Below are 18397 nucleotides of genomic sequence, written 5' to 3'. Positions count from 1 at the left end.
GTTCAGGTGCGGAGAAGCCAGAATTGGAGGTAAGAACAATACATTGGTGCACATTTGTATTTGTTTTTTAAATAAATAAGTCTTTGAACATAACCCAGCAGAGTCTCAAATGTGTGTGGCTTTGTGGTGTGCCTCTTGATAGTAGATGTTGAGGTGGATCACTGGTACTGTTAGACTAATGGCTGCCTTTAGAGCAGTGCCAGATCAAAACATGCATTAGCAAAGTTGTCAAAGCCAGTAACTCTGTCCTCTTTGTTACATAACTGGAAGCACACATACACATTCCTCATGCATATGTCCACATCACACTTTCTATTACACAAACACTACAATATCAAAAACATAATTCTGTTTCACATACAAACACACATGAACATGGTGGTCATAGGAATGGTGATGGTGGAAGGTAGACCATTGATTGTAGTAGCCCTGCTTATGTGTGACTACCGGTCTGTGAGGGGTGTGTGTTATTGGTAGTGTTGGTCTGCAATCTGTGCTGAGTTTAGCGGTAGAGTATTTCTCGTACACTGATGGCTGAGATAGTATTTTGAGGAGTGTAAGAGTAAAATTTTATAAATGGTATGAGAGTGTTTTTGGCTGGGCGACTGCTACTCTGAAGGGTGTGTGTGCTCGTGAGAGTGCTTATGGTATTGTGAATGGCACTCTACGGAGAGAGGAGAATTGTATCATGGAGCCGCTGAGGTGCAATTTTGGAGACAGACAACTGTTTTCAACCACTTACTAATGTTAAAAAATGCTAAATGTATAACTCAGAAAATAAACACTCATAGCCCCACTTTGTATTCTCATTTTTTGGCCAGTCATATGTTTTCTAGCAGAGTATAAAAGCTGTCACTAGTGAGATCAAACAAGCATTTCAACACTATAATATACAAGTCAATAGAACCCAGTATGTGTCTTCTCATAGTATTGAGGGGCATATTTATACTCAGTTTGTGCCGAATTTGCGTCGTTTTTTTCGACGCAAAACTAACTCCATATTTATACTTTGGCGTTAGACGCGTCTAGCGCCAAAGTTCATGGAGTTAGCGTCATTTTTTTGCGTGAACAGCTTCCTTGCGTTAATGATATGCAAGGTAGGCGTTCCCGTCTTAAAAAATGACTGCGATGCATATGCGTCGTATTTATACTCCCGGGCAAAAATGACGCCCGGGAGTGGGCGGGTCTAAAAAACCTGCATTAGCGCCGGATTTTAGCGCCTGGGTCAGGGCAGGCGTTAAGGGACCTGTGGGCTCAGAATGAGCCCAGAGGTGCCCTCCCCTGCCCCCAGGGACACCCCCTGCCACCCTTGCCCACCCCAGGAGGACACCCAAGGATGGAGGGACCCACCCCAGGGACATTAAGGTAAGTCCAGGTAAGTATTTTTTTTTATTTTTTTTTGTGGCATAGGGGGGCCTGATTTGTGCCCCCCTACATGCCACTATGCCCAATGACCATGCCCAGGGGACAGAAGTCCCCTGGGCATGGCCATTGGGCAAGGGGGCATGACTCCTGTCTTTGCTAAGACAGGAGTCATTTCAATGGGGGATGGGCGTCGTAAAAAAATGGCGCAAATCGGGTTGTGGCGATTTTTTTGCCTCAGCCTGACTTGCACCATTTGTGGACGCCCATACGCCATTTTCCCCCTACGCCGGCGCTGCCTGGTGTGCGTCGTTTTTTTCAACGCACACCAGACAGCGCCGCCGGCTAACGCCGGCTAACGTCATTGAATAAATACGGCGCCCGCATGGTGCTTCAGAATGGCGTTAGCCGGCGCTAATCTTTTTGCCACAAAACTGCGTTAGCGCAGTTTTGCGTCAAAAAGTATAAATATGGCCCTGAATCTCCTCCCCCGCCAGCAAACCTTTAAAAATAAAACAATTATAAACATTGTTTATTATCATTTCATTTTTAAAGGGACAGGGCCATCGGGGTGACAAGTACTGGGGGGAGTGCACATGTATGTTTGACTGGCCGTCTCGGGCTGGCCAAACACCCATGCGTACAGGGCTCTCTCCAACACGCACTGTGTTACCGGGATGGAGAGAGCAAGGCAAGGCTCCCAGTCTGCCTTGGCGCGCCCAGCCAGTGCGCTCCAGTCAATCATAATGCTGCTCTGAGCAGCATCATGATTGGCCATCGGGCAGGCTGGGAGCCTGTGCTTGGAGTGGGGCGCAGAGCGGCGGTGCAGCAGTACGATTGAGGTAAATATTTGTTTTTTTACAAATATTTTTTTATTTTCGTTTTTCTGGCCCCGCCCCAACACAGTCGCCAGCTGCAACTAGAATGTCGTTGCAGACACAGCCGTTGCATGCCGCCACAGGAGGAGGAGGGAGCCCGCTCCACGTCTTTGGGTCGCTGTGGTTTCACCCCCGGATTGCTTTGTCCCTGGACCGCGGCTGGACCGAGGTTTGCCCTAGAACATCCCCGCAAACCCCATCCTCCTTGCAGCGGGCAGAGGGCAAATAGCGAGCTGCGCGTCCACTCATGGCATGGTACGCCACATGTCGCTCAGCTGCTAATACAGCATGGGAACGAGCTCAAACCCCAAGAGGTGGATTGGCCACAAGGAGAGGGCTGTCAGCTGTTTACCGGCCATTAAGGGAGCTGGTGGTGGCCCTTAAGAAATGGCCCAGACCCAGGTGAGCAGGAGTAGTGGTATTACAGCGCTACAGGCTCCAAGTGACAGCGGAAGAGGGATGGGGCAGGAAGCACCAGGCTGTAGGTAGTGCATGCTGCACGGAGGTGGCTGGCGTTAGGCCGGCGCAGCTTGCATACGCATGGTTGCCCTGCTCTGCTATGTCCCTTCTCGCCCTCGTGCCCCTCTATATACCCCCAGCCTGGCTGACCAGCCAAGTTTCACAAAACAAAGGAAAACTGCTTCCGAAGGCATTTTCAGAGATGTTTACCATTTGTTTTCTGCTGGGCCCTACTGGGCTGTTTGGGGGACATTTTTGTCAACAGCCAAGCATTTTGTTTGCTTGTCCCCCCTCAACAGAGTTCCTGTGTCTGCAGGACTTTTTGATTAGGGGTTAGTGGCGGCACTAAAAGCTTCAGGAAGCTGGCCATAGACCCACGAGAGAAACTAGAACCTGATTAATGAGGCCCCTGCAGCCTCCTGCAGAAGAAGAATAAGCTGAGTTGCAGTGCTACAATAAGGCTGCAAAAAGGTGGGAAGGATACAAGGAGTAGTAAGGGAGTTAACAATTAATAATTAATCAAATCAGTGTCAAAACTACTATAGGCGCTCAATATCTGGATTTGCAACTAGCTTACATCAGTCCCATGATCAGCATCAAAACAGCACACAGCTAGACAAAGTCAGCCGCACTGGGGGACAAAAATAATTCTGATCTTCACTGCAGCCCCTCATAGGCATTAACAATCGCCACAAGTGCTACGTGATCAATCAAGCATCATAGCCTGACCACAATGACATCAGGAAAAAGTAGGTCCTGTGTACAAGCCACTCAGAAGGAAAGAAAGAGGGAGGCTACAGCACATGAGGCACCGCATGCCAAACGCACCAAGCGAAAGAAAGTGGCAAAGACTTCTGGTGAGGACTGCCTCCTAAAAGCGTTTGCAGTGACAACTGAGGCAAAAATGGATGCCCTATTGCGGTTCACTGACCGTAGAGATATGGGGGCAACGGGTGAAGCCCCCAAAAGACCTAAGCCTTCAAGGATTTCTGATTATTTTCTTCTGCTGGAAGAGGAGGACATATGGCATTTCCCCCACCTTGTAGGTACTGTCACTGACCTACCCTCTGGCTTGGACCCTGCCTCTGAGCTTGAGCCAGAGTGTCAGGGGGTCCTGATAAGTTCACGGGGGAAAGGAGCAATCATTGCTGCAACCATCATCCTCACTTCCACAGATGTCATTCCTACCATTGTCCCCAGCGATTACAGTTTCCAATCTGCAAAATTCTGTGCTACAACATATGGGATCAAAATTCTCCCAAACTGGTGTTATAGCCAAAGTTTAGGATGTAAGTTGTCGTTCTAACTTTAACTCAATATATAGCCCATTTCCTGTTTACGCAGATGTTCACACTGCTCCATTCGCCCAACTGCCTTTTTAAGGGGATTTTCTAGAAGTCAGTGGGAAGGTTACAAGTCTAACGTGGGTATGTCCACCCCAAGAGAAGTACCCCCAATGGAGTCTCCCAAAGAAGAAAGTCCAACCATGGAGGGCGCAAAAGTTATTAAAGATCCTGTAGGAAAGTCACTCACTTTGGCATGGTTACCCCCACTTTTTGCCTGTTTATCAGTCTGTAAGACTGTTTTCACTAGGATCCTGCTAACCAGGACACCAGTGATTGTGCTTTCTCCTCTAAATTTGGTTGCTTTGGTACCCCTTACACCCCACAATTGGCATACTGGGGTACCCTTGTAAGTTTCCCTGTAAGTTTCTAGTAAATGGCACTTAGGTACCTAGGGCATTGGTACGCCAGGGGTCCCCCATGGGCTGCAGCATGTATTATGCCACCCATGGGAGCCCATGCAAACTGTCTGCAGGCCTGCCATTGCAGCCTGCATATAAAGGTGCATGTACCCTTTCAGTGCTGGTCACTGCACCAGGTCACAGTAAGTCACCCCTATGGTAGGCCCTCCTAGCCCAGAGGGCAGGGTGCAGGTTCTTGTGTGTGAGGGCACCTCTGCATGAGCAGAGGTGCCCCTTCGAACTGCAGTTACAATGCACTGGACTTCGTAAGTGCAGGGGAGCCATTTTTATCTGTGTATTGGCCACAGGTCTGTGGTCCAGCTACATAATGGTAACTCCGAACGTAGGCATGTTTGGTATCAAACACATTGGAATCATACCGTAATACTGATGGCAGTATTGGTGGCATGATTCCATGCACTGTGGGGGCTCCCAATCTTTCAGGGTTTGCGGGTAGCCCACGCTGCTGCATCCCCTCAGACAGGTTTCTGCCCCCCTGCTGCTTAACCAGCTCAAGCAGGGGAAGGCAGAACAAAGGATTTCCTGTGAAAGAGGGAGCCAACACCCTATCCCTTGGAAATAGGTGTTACAAGGCTGCGGAGGGGTAGCTTTCCTGCACCACCGGCTTGCTTTGAAGGGCACGTTTGGTGTCCTCCTCGCATAGTTCAGTTTTGCACCAGTCCAGGGACATCCAGTCCCAGCTCTGGTGTGAAAGCACACAAAGGAAAGGGGAGGGACTACTCCCCAGTCCATCACCACTCTAGGGGTGGTGCCCAGAGTGCCTCCAGGTGGCCACTTGATTCTGCCATGTTGGAAACAAGGTGTGCAGAGGCCCCTGGGAGCATATGGTTGGTCAGAACAGGTGACTGACGTTAGTGACCCCCCTCTGATAGGTGGTAACCCTGAAGAGTGACCAAGCCCCCAGTTAGGGCTATTTAGGGATTCCTTTGCAAGTGGGCCCACAGATTTGGCGTGCAAGACTCCACCAGGACTCCTCTGCATCAACCTATTCTGCTTCTGGCCACCGGAACTGCTGCCAGACTTCACAGGAACCAAACAAGCCTGCAACTCTCGAGACGACCTTGCCTTCCAACATTGTTTCTCAGCTCCTTCCAGCAATTGCAACATTTCCATGGCTATGCATCCTTTGGGATCGGCCAGACTTCAGCTGCACCAAAGAAGCAAGAAGAAATCTCCCTTGGAGTGAAGGAGTCACTCCCCTGCATCCGCAGACACTTAAGGCAATGATGACCGGCTGCTGGGATCTTCTGCCATCCGGCTCCAGGAAGAATCTCCAACACAGGTGGTGGTTCTGAGATGGTCCTCTCTAACTGCGGTCCAACTTGGGAGACAGTGAGCCCTTGCCTGTCCTTGCAGGACAATACCTCTGTGCACCACGACACTTGCAGCAACCAAGGCTTGTTGACTCCTGCTCCAAGGGATTTCCGGGCTCCAAGTACACCCGGCCTCCAGCATTTCATCCTTGCAAGGACAGTCTCCCCTCGGCTGCTCCTGGGACGTGGGACTCCTCTCCAGGTGTGATGACTGTGCCTCACTGCAACTTACTGTGCCTGCTGCATGGGTTGCCTGTGGAGGCTGCGACTGCTTCTGCTGGCTCTTTCGACTGCTGAGGGTCAGCCCGGACTACCTCCCTTCTAAGGGTCGAGTCCCCTTGACCTTCCTAGTTCTCTTGTTCTCTGCAAATCCTCTTCTGCTCAGATTTGCATTTGCCAAGGCTTGTTGGTGGTCCTCCTGACCACTGACCATCTGCGACCTGGCAACCGATGTGGGACATCATCTGCACAACTCATTGGACCTCTCTGCCGCTCCTGGGCTCTACAGCTGATCTTCATCTTCCCCCGTTGACCCGGATCTGTGTGACTGCTGTGGTGTTGCAAGTGCTTTACACTCCTTCTACATACCTCTTGGCTGCTCACCACAGCTACCACTAGAGAGCCCTGGCTTCCTAGACACTGTCTCACTAACTAATAGGGGTTGCCTGGCCCTGGTATGAGGTGCAAACACCATAGGTGTCCACCACACACCGAGCCAGCTTCCTACAGATCCCATTAAGGTCCCCACTGGGCTCTGGAGTGCCATACTTAACACAGTGCAAGCCACAGTGGAGGCAGTAAATCACCACACCAACAAAATGGATATTCATGTTGATCTGCTCAATACCCTTGCCGTCTTCGTGCTAGGAATTGACGGGGAACTGGAGAAGCTAAATGCCCTAATCAAGAGTCCAAGCCAGGAATGACAATGACTTTACAGTTTGTTCATGTAAGGAGGCAATTGATAATCTGGTGCGACTTCCTGCACTTCTAGGGAAAATGGTCAGGGAAATAAGGACCGTGAACATGAGCCCAAAACCAGCAAGGAGAAATTGCTCAAGGCAGGGATTGAGAGCACAAGAAGTGTTGCCAGCCATAGTGAAGGGTGCATGTCAGGGAGAGCACAGGAGGGGGCACTGACTAGCCCAACTGCAAATAAGGAAAAAAGAATGGTATCTCAAGCAGAGGGAAGTAAGCAAGGGTGTCGCGTAGGATCTCATTATCCTAATGAGACTACTGGATTTTGAGCAGCAAGATCGTCCACAATGTGGGGGACTGAGTCTGACCCGCTGTGGATGACACTTGTCACTCCAAATCCGGATTTTGCTCCGGCTAACTAGCAGTGCCTCATCTATCCCAAATACTAGAGGCAATTGGGCAGCCGAGCGCATGACATATCAGTACTTCTCAGGGAAGTCGTGGTCACTCAGGTCACAATCGGTTCTCTAACACACACACGGTCTCATATATAAATGACAATAAAGGCAGTATAAGTTTTAAAGATTGGTTTAATAAAATGAATGCATCTTGAATAGCAAAGCGTGAGCTGCAATAACCAGAACTACACAACACAGTAATATTAAAATAGTAACATGAGAGTGAAGCACAAGAATAAGGCGATTATGGTGCCTCTAGGGTCTATGGGCTATTCTCTCTCTAAGTTATATTTTTCGAGCACAGCATGTTAAGCTCTAAGCCTGCCTTTCAGGTTCCCCCGGGAGGACATCAACCCTCATACCTGAGCAAAGGCCTGTAATCTGCGTCAGCATCTGCAACGGGGCATTCAGCATACAGTTGTGGTTCCCTGGCTGGAATCCTCTTGACGTGTACTAGGACTAGAAAGTGTTTTTATAACTAACACAATAGATGTTCTAAGAAAATGTCCCTACGTGAGGATGTGTATTTTTTACGAATGTTGGAGACTAAACTACTACCACGTTTACCGGCAATGTACCAGACTGTAGCCTTGACTGAAGCACAGGGCGATCAAGAATGCATTGTTTGAGAACACAGTGCTGAACTAAGCTAAACAGTGTGATAGAAGAAATTAAAACAAGACCGTAAAATCTGGTTATTGTAAAATAACAGTACAAAGCTGAATAAATGTATCTAGGATAAAGTGCACAGCGGCCTAGTATGTTAAACTAACGTGCATGGAGCTATACTTAAAACGGCTACACAACAAGGGGATACCAAGATCACCTTGGACCAGACTCGCCAAGTGCCCGGACAGGTACCTACTGCCTCTCCCTGCTTCCATTAGCCAATGTTTTAGCACCCCCCACATGACAAAGCGGGAAGAAAAGTGCACAAGAAAAGGCAGAAACCAAATCAATCTGTTGAGAATGCCCAAAACGCTAGCCCACAAAGGGGCGAAGGCCTTATACCGGCAGGCATCATGCAAATTGAAGTGGATATAGAGCATTGTGGCCCTAGTGCAATCCAGGACAATGAGCAGGCCTTATCCACCAGAATGGAGGGAGTAGGCAAGGCCGGGCCCAAGGATGAAGCACCTAGTAACCCCAAAGGCAATACAGTTCTTACCAATATGGCACAATGGTCTTCCACCACTTTGGCAACCGCCAAGATCTTCCTAGATGCCTGGACAATTGGTGGGCAGAGAAAAGTTCAAGAAGAAGAAATGGCAGAGTTCAGTATAATGCCATCTTGTGCCCAAGAGAACGATAGTGGCAGAATGTCAAGGGAGGAACGTGTAGAGCCCTACCCGGGTACTGCATTGTTGCGCAACCTGTGCAGCATCCACTCTCAGAAGAGGTTGGTGCAGCAAATAAAGCCATCCCATGACCAAGGGGGTGTCAACGAAGTAAGATCAATGCAGAACGCTCCCTAGGAATGCCTGTAGGAAATATTGACATCCCCTCAAAACATGGTGAACCAAAGGCAAGCTTATTGTGGATACCAGAGTTAGGAAAGCCACAGAATTCTAAACCATGTAAACATTTTGAAGTTAATTAAAGGCCTACCGGGCCAGGTGAGAGTAGAGTTCCAGGACATTTATTCCATTAAACTTGTTGCAACAAGGCGTAAACAATTACCAGAGCCTACCCTGGTCAAGTTCAACAGGCATCCCAGCTAAAATCTTGTCTTGTAAGGACTTGTTGAAAAGTAGGGGTATAAAAATATTGCATTTCCATGCAACTGCTATGCACCATTACTTCTGGTTTAGCAAGCTGGAAAGTTCACCGGCGAGATGGGTCACAATTCCTTCAGTCTTGAAAAGTGCGGTCGACTGGTCATTTAGCACAAGCGGAAATTCTGGACTTATGATCCAAACAACCAAGGCCCTGTTGGTGGAAGGCTCAGTAACAAGAGTGATAACCAAAATGGATGAAATAGAATACTGGAACTGGCTCCACTCTGCTTTATCGGCAGCATGCCAAGCCGGTTGTCGCAAGGACTGAAATGCAAAATCCTGGGGTCATCATTTGACAATGAGAGGCATACTGAGCATTTTCACCTGGAATTTAGGAGGCCTAGCACCGAAAATGTATGAACCTTCATTGTCAGAATACCTTCATAAATTTTAAATCATAGTTGTACATGAAACAAGGGCATAATCCAACATTACCCTAATTGATTTTGTTGAATATAATAAGTTGGCAAGTAAATACAGTATCCACGGAAGAGGTAAAAGTGGGCTCGCGACCTACGTACATTCTAAACTCACTGCAAAGATAGCGGTTCTAAATATTAACAAAACATGGTTCCTGGCAATTCTCCTGGAAGATTAGGACAAGTGGCAGACAAGCCCCCTGGTTTTGGTCAACATCTATATTAATTAAAGGGAAAAAAGAGCAACAGTCTATAATCTGCGATAAGCTGATCAACCTTCTCCTGGAGTGGAAAGGTGGCCCTTGGATGGCAAATCTGATACTTACTGGTGACTTCAACCTGAACCTCTTCCAAGATGCAAACAGGGATGAAGAGGTCGTTTTAAATTTTCTGCATTTCTTAAGCTACCCTTCAAACAGAAGACAAGGTAAACTTGGAAAAATCTTGCGACAACCTTTGGACTAGCCAGGCTGATAATGTTAACTGCCCGCTTCCCGGGGGACACTCCACCATACTAGATAAGGTGCTTTGATACAACAACCACCTACCTTGACTACACCATAGTAAGCACCAGTATGTTCAGTAAGGTAGCTAACTTTAATATCGACCAGAGAGAGACCACCAGCCACAAAACATTTGGCTTTGCGTCAACACATTGGTTTTGGGCCAAACCTGGAAAGTGCCGGCAGAAGCTTATACTGAGGATTTAAAACTCCTCAAATGGGGTTCAGAAGACAATTAAGATATGGCAAGTGAAGCAATGGAAGTATTGAAAGAAGCCTCTGTCAGCAAGCAAGATCCATTAAAGGCCTGGAAAAACCTCACAGAGTGCTTAACGGCAAGGCACCCAGAGACCACTGCGCTTAATGGCACAAACATTATGCGTAATAGAAACATTACTTGGACAAAACCAATCTGCCTTACTAGATCACGGATTAACAAAACTCTTTGACGTTTGCGCCGAGCATCGCAGAACTGTGCACTGCTAAAGTCCCTTTGATATGATTGCAAAGGATTGAACAGAGAAGTCTGGTTGCACAAGAAGAGCAACGCTGAAGTGCTATGGGCCAACTTCTTTACTCTTCATAACAAAATGAGCATAGGAAATTTTGGAAGCTAATAAACAAACTCACCAAGGCTCCCAGGGCAGTAAACAATGATAATATAAGTAAGGAAGAGTGGTTTAACTTCCTCGGAGACCACTACAAAGAAAGTACAGATACCAGCTTCACCGCAGGACCTTGCCTGAGCCAACTTGATATGGCACACATTGGCAACCATGGTGACATTCCCCCAAATCACCTAGAGCACACCATGGCGACATTGAAAAAATCATTGAGAATTCACATACCAGTTGTCCACCAGGCCCAAACGGAATCCTGCCAGCCCCCTGAAAGAAAATATTTCAATCTGGGCAGGCTTTTTGATCTCAATGTTCAACCATATTTTGCAGACTGGTGACATACCAAAATGTTGGAGAGGGTCTGTTGTTCTTCCCATTTTTAAAGACGGGAGAGCTGCAACTTCAGATACCTTTGATAGCATTGTTAGATGAGGACTGTAGAAAGTTGGCTCTGTATATACTATTTCAAAGTAATAAATAGTGTGCACAGAGTCGAAGGGTTCCCCTTAGAGGTAAGATAGTGGCAAAATTAGATAATACTAATGCTCTATTTGTGGTAATGTGGTCGAACAGTAGGCTTATCAGAGGGTAGTGTTAAGCATTTGTTGTACACACACAGGCAATAAATAAGGAACACACACTCAAAGACTTACTCCAGGCCAGTAGGTTTTTATATTGAAAAATATATTTTCTTAGTTTATTTCAAGAACCACAGGTTCAAGATTTACATTCAACACTATACATGCCAGGCACTTCACTTAGATACTTTAGGAACTTTGAATAAAAGCAATATCATATACAGTCTTTGTAAAAATGGCAATAAGCTATTTTCAAAGTGGACAGTGCAAAAATCAACAGTTCCTGGGGGAGGTAAGTAAAGGTTAGTTTTGGAGGTAAGTAAAACACTTACAAGTCTCAAGTTTGGGGCATAGGCAGCCCACCGTTGGGGGTTCAAGGCAACCCCAAAGTTACCACACCAGCAGCTCAGGGCCGGTCAGGTGCAGAGGTCAAAGAGGTGCCCAAAACACATAGGCGCCTATGGGGAACAGGGGTGCTGCGGTTCCTGTCTGCCAGCAAATACCTGTGTCCTCGGGCCGACCAGGGGGCGTTTTGTAGAGCACTGGGGGGGACACAAGTAGGCACACAAAGTACACCGTCAGCGGCACAGGGGCGGCCGGGTGCAGTGAGCAAAACAGGCGTCGGGTTTCAGGTAAGAAACAATGGAGGGACCCGGGGGTCACTCTAGCGTTGCAGGCAGGCAAAGGGGGGCTTCGCGAGACAGCCACCACCTGGGCTAGGCAGAGGGTCGCCTGGGGGTTGCTCTTGCACTGAGGTTCGGTTCCTTCAGGTCCTGGGGGCTGCTGGTGCAGTGTTGGTTCCAGGCATCGGGTCCCTTGTTACAGGCAGTCGCGTCAGGGGGAGCCTCTGGATTCTCTCTACAGGCGTCGCTGTGGGGGCTCAGGGGGGTCGTCTCTGGCTACTCACGGGCTCGCAGTTGCCGGGGAGTCCTCCCTGTGGTGTTGGTTCTCTGGATCACGAGCCAGGGGCATCGGGTGCAGAGTGTAGAGTCTCACGCTTCCGGTGGGAAACGTGCAGTCTTGGAAAGTTGCTTCTTTGTTGCAAAGAAGTAGCTGGTTTTGAACAGGGCCGCTGTTCACTGAAGCTTTTTGGTCCTTTAGTCCAGGGCAGTCCTCTGAGGCTTTAGAGGTTGCTGGTCCCTATCGGATGCATCGCTGGTGCAGGTTTTCGAAGTTGGAGACAGGCTGGTAGGGCTGGGGCCAAAGCAGTTGTCATCATCCGTCTTATCTGCAGGCTTGTAGGTCAGCAGTCCGTCTTGTTTCTTCAGGTTGCAGGAATCTGATTCCCTGGGATCTGGGGAGCTCCTAAATACTGAATTTAGGAGTGTGTTTAGGTCTGGGAGGGCAGTAGCAAATGGCTACTGTCCTTGAGGGTGGCTAAACCCTCTTTGTGCCTCCTCCATGTGGGGAGGGGGGCACATCCCTAAACCTTTTGGGGGAATCCTCCAAAACCAAGATGGAGGATTTCTATAGGCAGGGGTCACCTCAGCTCAGGGCACCTTAGGTGCTGTCCTGACTGGTGGGTGACTCCTCCTTGTTTTTCTCATTATCTCCCCTGGACTTGCCGCCAAAAGTGGAGACTGTGTCCAGGGGGCGGACATCTTCACTAGCTGGAGTGCCCTGGGGGCATTGTATCACGAAGCTTGAGCCTTTGAGGCTCACTGTTAGTTGTTACAGTTCCTGCAGGGGGGGAGGTGTTAAGCATCTCCACCCAATGCAGGCTTTGTTTCTGGCCTCAGAGAGCACAAAGGCTCTCATCCCAGGGGGACCGAAACTCGTCTCTCAGCAGCAGGCTGGCACAGACCAGTCAGTCCTGCACTGAAGGATTGGGTAAAATAAAGGGGGCATCTCTAAGATGCCCTCTGTGTGCATTTTTTAATAAATCCAACACTGGCATCAGTGTGGGTTTATTATTCTGAGAAGTTTGATACCAAACTTTCCAGTATTTAGTGTAGCCATTATGGAGCTGTGGAATTCGTTTTGACAAACTCCCAGAGCATATACTTAATATGGCCACACTGTACTTACAATGTCTAGGAATAGCCTTAGACACTGTAGGGGCATATTGCTCATGCAGCTATGCCCTCACCTGTGGTATAGTGCACCCTGGCTTAGGGCTGTAAGGCCTACTAGAGGGGTGACTTACCTATGCCACAGGCAGTATTTTGTAGGCATGGCATCCTGAGGGGGGTGCCATGTCGACTTTGCCTTTTTCTCCCCACCAACACACACAATCTACAATGGCAGTATGCATGTGTTAGGTGAGGGGTCCCTTAGGGTGGCACAACATATACTGGAGCCCTTAGGGACCTTCCCTGGTAACAGGGCCCTTGGTACCACTGGTTCCTTTTACAAGGGACTTATCTGTGTGCCAGGGGTGTGCCAATTGTGGAAACAATGGTACATTTTAGGTGAGAGAACAATGGTGCTGGGGCCTGGTTAGCAGGGTCTCAGCACACTTCTCAGTCAAGTCAGCATCAGTATCAGGCAAAAAGTGGGGGCAACTGCAACAGGGAGCCATTTTCCTACAAGGACCTTAAGTATTTTTCAACTTTACTCATGCAAGATCTCTCGGAGTGGAAAATGGAAGCAATAAGAGTGCAGATCAATCAAACGGGGTTTTCCAAGAAGCAGGGGACAAGTCCCAATTTAATGGCAGTGGGTCTTATAATGTAAGGAGCGAGCGACACCTGCTCCCCACTGTTCTTGTGCTTCATGGACTTCAAGGTGGCTTTCAGTTGTGTGCCCAGGGACTGCTCTGTGCTGGGGCATCCCACCAAAGCTCTTAAAAGCAATCTAGCTGTTATACTTAGGAACCTGGGTAAAAGTCAAGGAGGGGACAGCCAGCACCTGTCAAGAGAAAAACATCTCTAGGGTTAAAGCAAGGGTGCGTCCTAGCCCCACTACTGTTCAATCTGTTTATCTCGGATTTATCACCGCTCCTTGCTGAAGTGGTGTCGCACTCACCGAGCTTTGGATGCCAGGAACTGTGTAATATCTTGTATGCCAATGATTTGCTATTACTAAGCAACACCAGAGTAGGCCTACAAAGACTAATGAACAGGCTCGAAGAGTACTCACCTAAAAACCAGTTGAAACTTAATTTGAAAAAGATTAGAGTCATTCCTTTAAATCGCCAAATTTCAAAACATGGAAAACGGTTCCTGAATGGGTCAATACTTGAGGAAACATCAACAAACACTTATCTAGGGCTCAGACTGGACTCCAGGGGGTCTTTTGCAGCACAAAAATGGCCATTATAGACAAGGCAGATACTTTAAACGTTGCCTTTTCCAACTTAAGGAAAAACCTGTGGGGACACAACCTAAAGGCACTAATTATGGTGATAAAATCAAAACTGGTCCCCACTTTATCTTACGGAGGGGAGATAATGCTAGGAGAAGGTGCGGCCACTCTGTAGAAGCTCATATCACAAATGTACAAATGGGTGTTCCAGCTGCCAAAGTCTATTTCCCTCACTCAAGTAAGACTAGAGTTCTCTCTTGCAAAGCAAACTTTGGAGAGACAAGGGGCATTTGTAAGATGCTGTCATTGAGGAACACCCCTGAAGACACATTAACACACCTTTCTTGGTAGGAAATTAATCTTGATCGCGGGAAACGACATTTCACTACATACCTGCAGAATAGTATAGAGAACCTTGGTCTCTCAGACGTTTGGCTACTGAATGTAAGTGGCTCTATTTCTAAGAAAACTTTGAATAAATGCATTCAACGGAAAAGCCATTTGGAGGACAAAATGTAAGCCCACGGGTGGTTGGTGATAAACTCGTGCAAAGCCTGCAAGGAACAACCCTACTTTGATTCAGCCCTTTCTTTAACTATCAAGAAGGAACTCATGAAACTGCGATTTTGGCTCCTCCCAATGCTAGACATCATTCTTAAAAGACGGACCAAGGGACTATCGGAGGACAAACTGTGCTGCATGTGCCGCCAGATGAATGAAACATTTATGTATATACTAGGTAAATGCCAAAGGTACCTAGCAGATCAAAGGTTTCTTCTGCACAAAGGATTATTAGCCTTGTGAGTTAGAACCTGCAAGTCAGTGGCGATAGAGGCCCTAAACCCACAAAATCTCATGTTGAATGGTCGGCTGGGGCAGTTGTTAGAAATTTTTAACAATTAAATAAAATTATTATGGTGGCCTGAACAGAGTTTTGGGTACCAGGGGATCTTTCTCTTCTTCACTCTTCCCCTCTCTATCGTCACCAAATTAAATCCCTACTAATCTGGCTGTGTAGTTTGTGCGGTTAAATATGCCTTTTTGATCTCTATATATGGTTGGGTTGCTAAGGGTAGGGCATGAGGATCATTGACCCCTAGCCTTGCCATTCAGCCCGTTTAGCCTTTGTCAACAGTGTTCGCTCCATGACCCCACAAGTTTATGGAAGACATTGGTCCTTGCAGTAAACTAGTTCCACCTTTCATGGTTACATAACGCACCCTTTGCATGATTAGCTGTTCCCTGCTTTGCACATAATGTTTGCACAATGCACTTTGTATTTGGTGGCTAACTATGTCTTTTTGATCTCTGTATATGGCCAGGCTGCTAGGGGCAGGGAGTGAGGGCCATTGACCCAATCCCGACCATTTAGCTCGTTTAGCCCTGGGCAGCACAGCTCGCTCCATGACTCCACAAGCTTACTGAAGATGCTTTTTCTTGCAGTAAACTAGTCCCACCTCTCAAGTTTACATAACACACTCTGCACGATTAGTTGTATTCTGCTTTGCACGTAATGTCTGCGTAATGCTTTTTCGATTTGGTTTGTGTTTTTGGTTAGGCCGGGAGAGGCTTGGCTCATCCTGGTTGTACTGCCAAATAATTCTCTTTTTACACAAGCGATTAGGCGAGAGCAGGCTGGATGATGGTTTTGTAAACCAGTTGAACTTTTTAGTCTCATAAAGGATTGTACAAACTTATTGTTGATTTAGTATGTGTATGTCAGGTCTTAATAGTTCTGCCATGTCTCTCTGCTTCTCTTTTTTTAACTATTAGATAAGCACAGGAAGATAACGATTGTTGAATACTTAAGCTTAATCATGTGACACTTTTACTCCTGTACTGAATGTATGATTTTAAGATTTGCATTGTGTATGTTTATGGTTTTAGTTAACTAATAAACTAAATTTCATCACCATCATGTCATTAGAACAAATGCTAAAGGCCATATTTATGTCCCGGTTTGTGTTGAGCAACCCAAACATTAACTCATATTTTTGAAGCCACACAAAGCCACATAGCTTGGCTTTGAATGTCTTTGAAAATCTGGAGTATTGCAATGCAGCCCAAATCGTTGCATTGCATTACTCTGCACAAGGGAGGCACTGAATGAATGTTGTGTGGGGGTTTCTATGCAACTAGCCTGGGTTTCAACGCATTTCCACATTTACCAAACCTGGTAAACCTGCCAATGTGCCAAAAAGATATGCCTCACTAAGAGAGGCGTAACAAGTAGAAATATCTTTATTTCTCTTCCAGGAGATCCTCATCAATAGTCATAAACACTGAATATTCCCGCCCACGTGCGGGGACCCCAGAGCATATACAAACACACATGTATATGTATGAAATATATAAATAAAATGTAAAATTTTTGTAGAGAATTTCAATACAAATATATTATATACATGTGTAAGCAGTAATGCAGTCTATGTTGAGAAAAAAGGCTAGAAATGCTTTATTTTTTGTGAAGTGTTTTTAATTTTTATTTTAACACAAATTAAACTCTTCAATTAGAGGTAAAAACTTTCTACAGTCAAAGTAGCAGGCATAGAAAGTATAAACAGTGTACTGTAAAAGAAAAAACTACATTGAAAATAAAGGAGCATTATCAGCCAATAGGCTGCATGCAGGTTAACACAGCAGAACCAAAAAACTGGCACCGTGCCTTTAAGACCCTGAGCACCTCCAGTATCCCACCATGCCTCAGAGGTGAGAGTGAGGTGACAGTTGGTTCACAGTTAGGTCACTACTTTTTTCCGGTGGTAGGAAGAAATAGATTAGACAAATGAGTACTGCCGTACTTCTAAAATCATATCCGGGGAGGAGGGTGGGCTGTTTATGACTTTGATGAGGATACCCCTGAAAGAGAACTCAGATTTACAGGTAAGTAACTTATCCTTCTCTTCCAGGGGATCCTCGTCAATAGTCATAAACACTGAATAGATTAGCAAGCCCATCCCATATCCCTGTGGACGGAGTGATTGAAGCCCAGGCAGTCCATTTGCCTAATTAAATAAATTTCTTAAAGAAGCCTGACCCACTTGAGTGTCTGTTTTAGCATCTGAATCTACACAGTAATGCCACGTAAAAGTATGCACCGATCTCCATGTTGCAGCCTTGGATATTTCGGAGATGGGTACATTCTTAAGAAGGGCTATAGTTGCGCTTTGCCTCTTGTACAATCAGCTTTAGGTTTGGTAGCCAATTGTTTGTTAGCTAACTGGTATGCAGTCACAATACATAAAGCTATCCATCTACAAATCATCTGTTTTGAGGCCGCCCTACCTTTTCTCATGTGTCCATAGTTTACAAATAAGCGATCAGATTGTCTGATGCCCTCAGTCTTATCAAGATAAAATTTTATCTTCTTCAAGTCCAGGAAGTGCAAAGTAGCAGGTTTGGGAAAATATTTTGGAAGCGATATGGTTTGATCCATATGGAAGTCCGAAACCACCTTAGGTAAAACTGCTCTGTTATGAAAAACTGTATAGGGTTCCTTTGAACAGAGAGCCTGAATTTCGCAGACCCTTCTAGCTGAAGTAACGGCAACCTTTACCTGTAACGCAGTGCAGCACAGCAAGGTGACTTGCTGTGCTGTCCTGCGCCACAAAAGTCATAAATATGCTTCTACGTGTGGCCAACGGTACAAAGAATAACTAAAAATAAGAATATAATAAATTATTTTGGAGGGGTAGGTATTGCAATATTGGCTTATTTTAAAGAGTAAATACCACACAAAGTGTGCACACAAAGAGTTAGTAGCAATGCTAGACCAAAGTGGGATGCAGAGTTCCTGAATCTACCCCCGCTCTCCACATCCCTCATAATAATAAGTCTCCCTCCCAGTTTGGCACCTAAGGATTTCCAAAAGGTGCAGCATCTGCAGGCAGATAGAGTGTCCGCTAGAAAGATTGTTACCAAAGGTAAGTAAGTTTCTTCATTTCCTGTCCCATACCAAAGATAATAAGTACAATGATCCTTGCAGTCGAGAGGCTACACATGAGAGACCGCTCTTATTTGGAAACATCACCATCCCTTTATTGAGTGATTGTTCTATGCTTTCTTTCAGACCTTGAGTTCAGAGGAGGAATTTGAAGTAA

The sequence above is a fragment of the Pleurodeles waltl genome, chromosome 3_1, assembly GCF_031143425.1.
Source record: "Pleurodeles waltl isolate 20211129_DDA chromosome 3_1, aPleWal1.hap1.20221129, whole genome shotgun sequence".
In the NCBI taxonomy this organism is placed as follows: Eukaryota; Metazoa; Chordata; class Amphibia; order Caudata; family Salamandridae; genus Pleurodeles; species Pleurodeles waltl.
Note: the sequence above shows the minus strand (reverse complement) of the source record.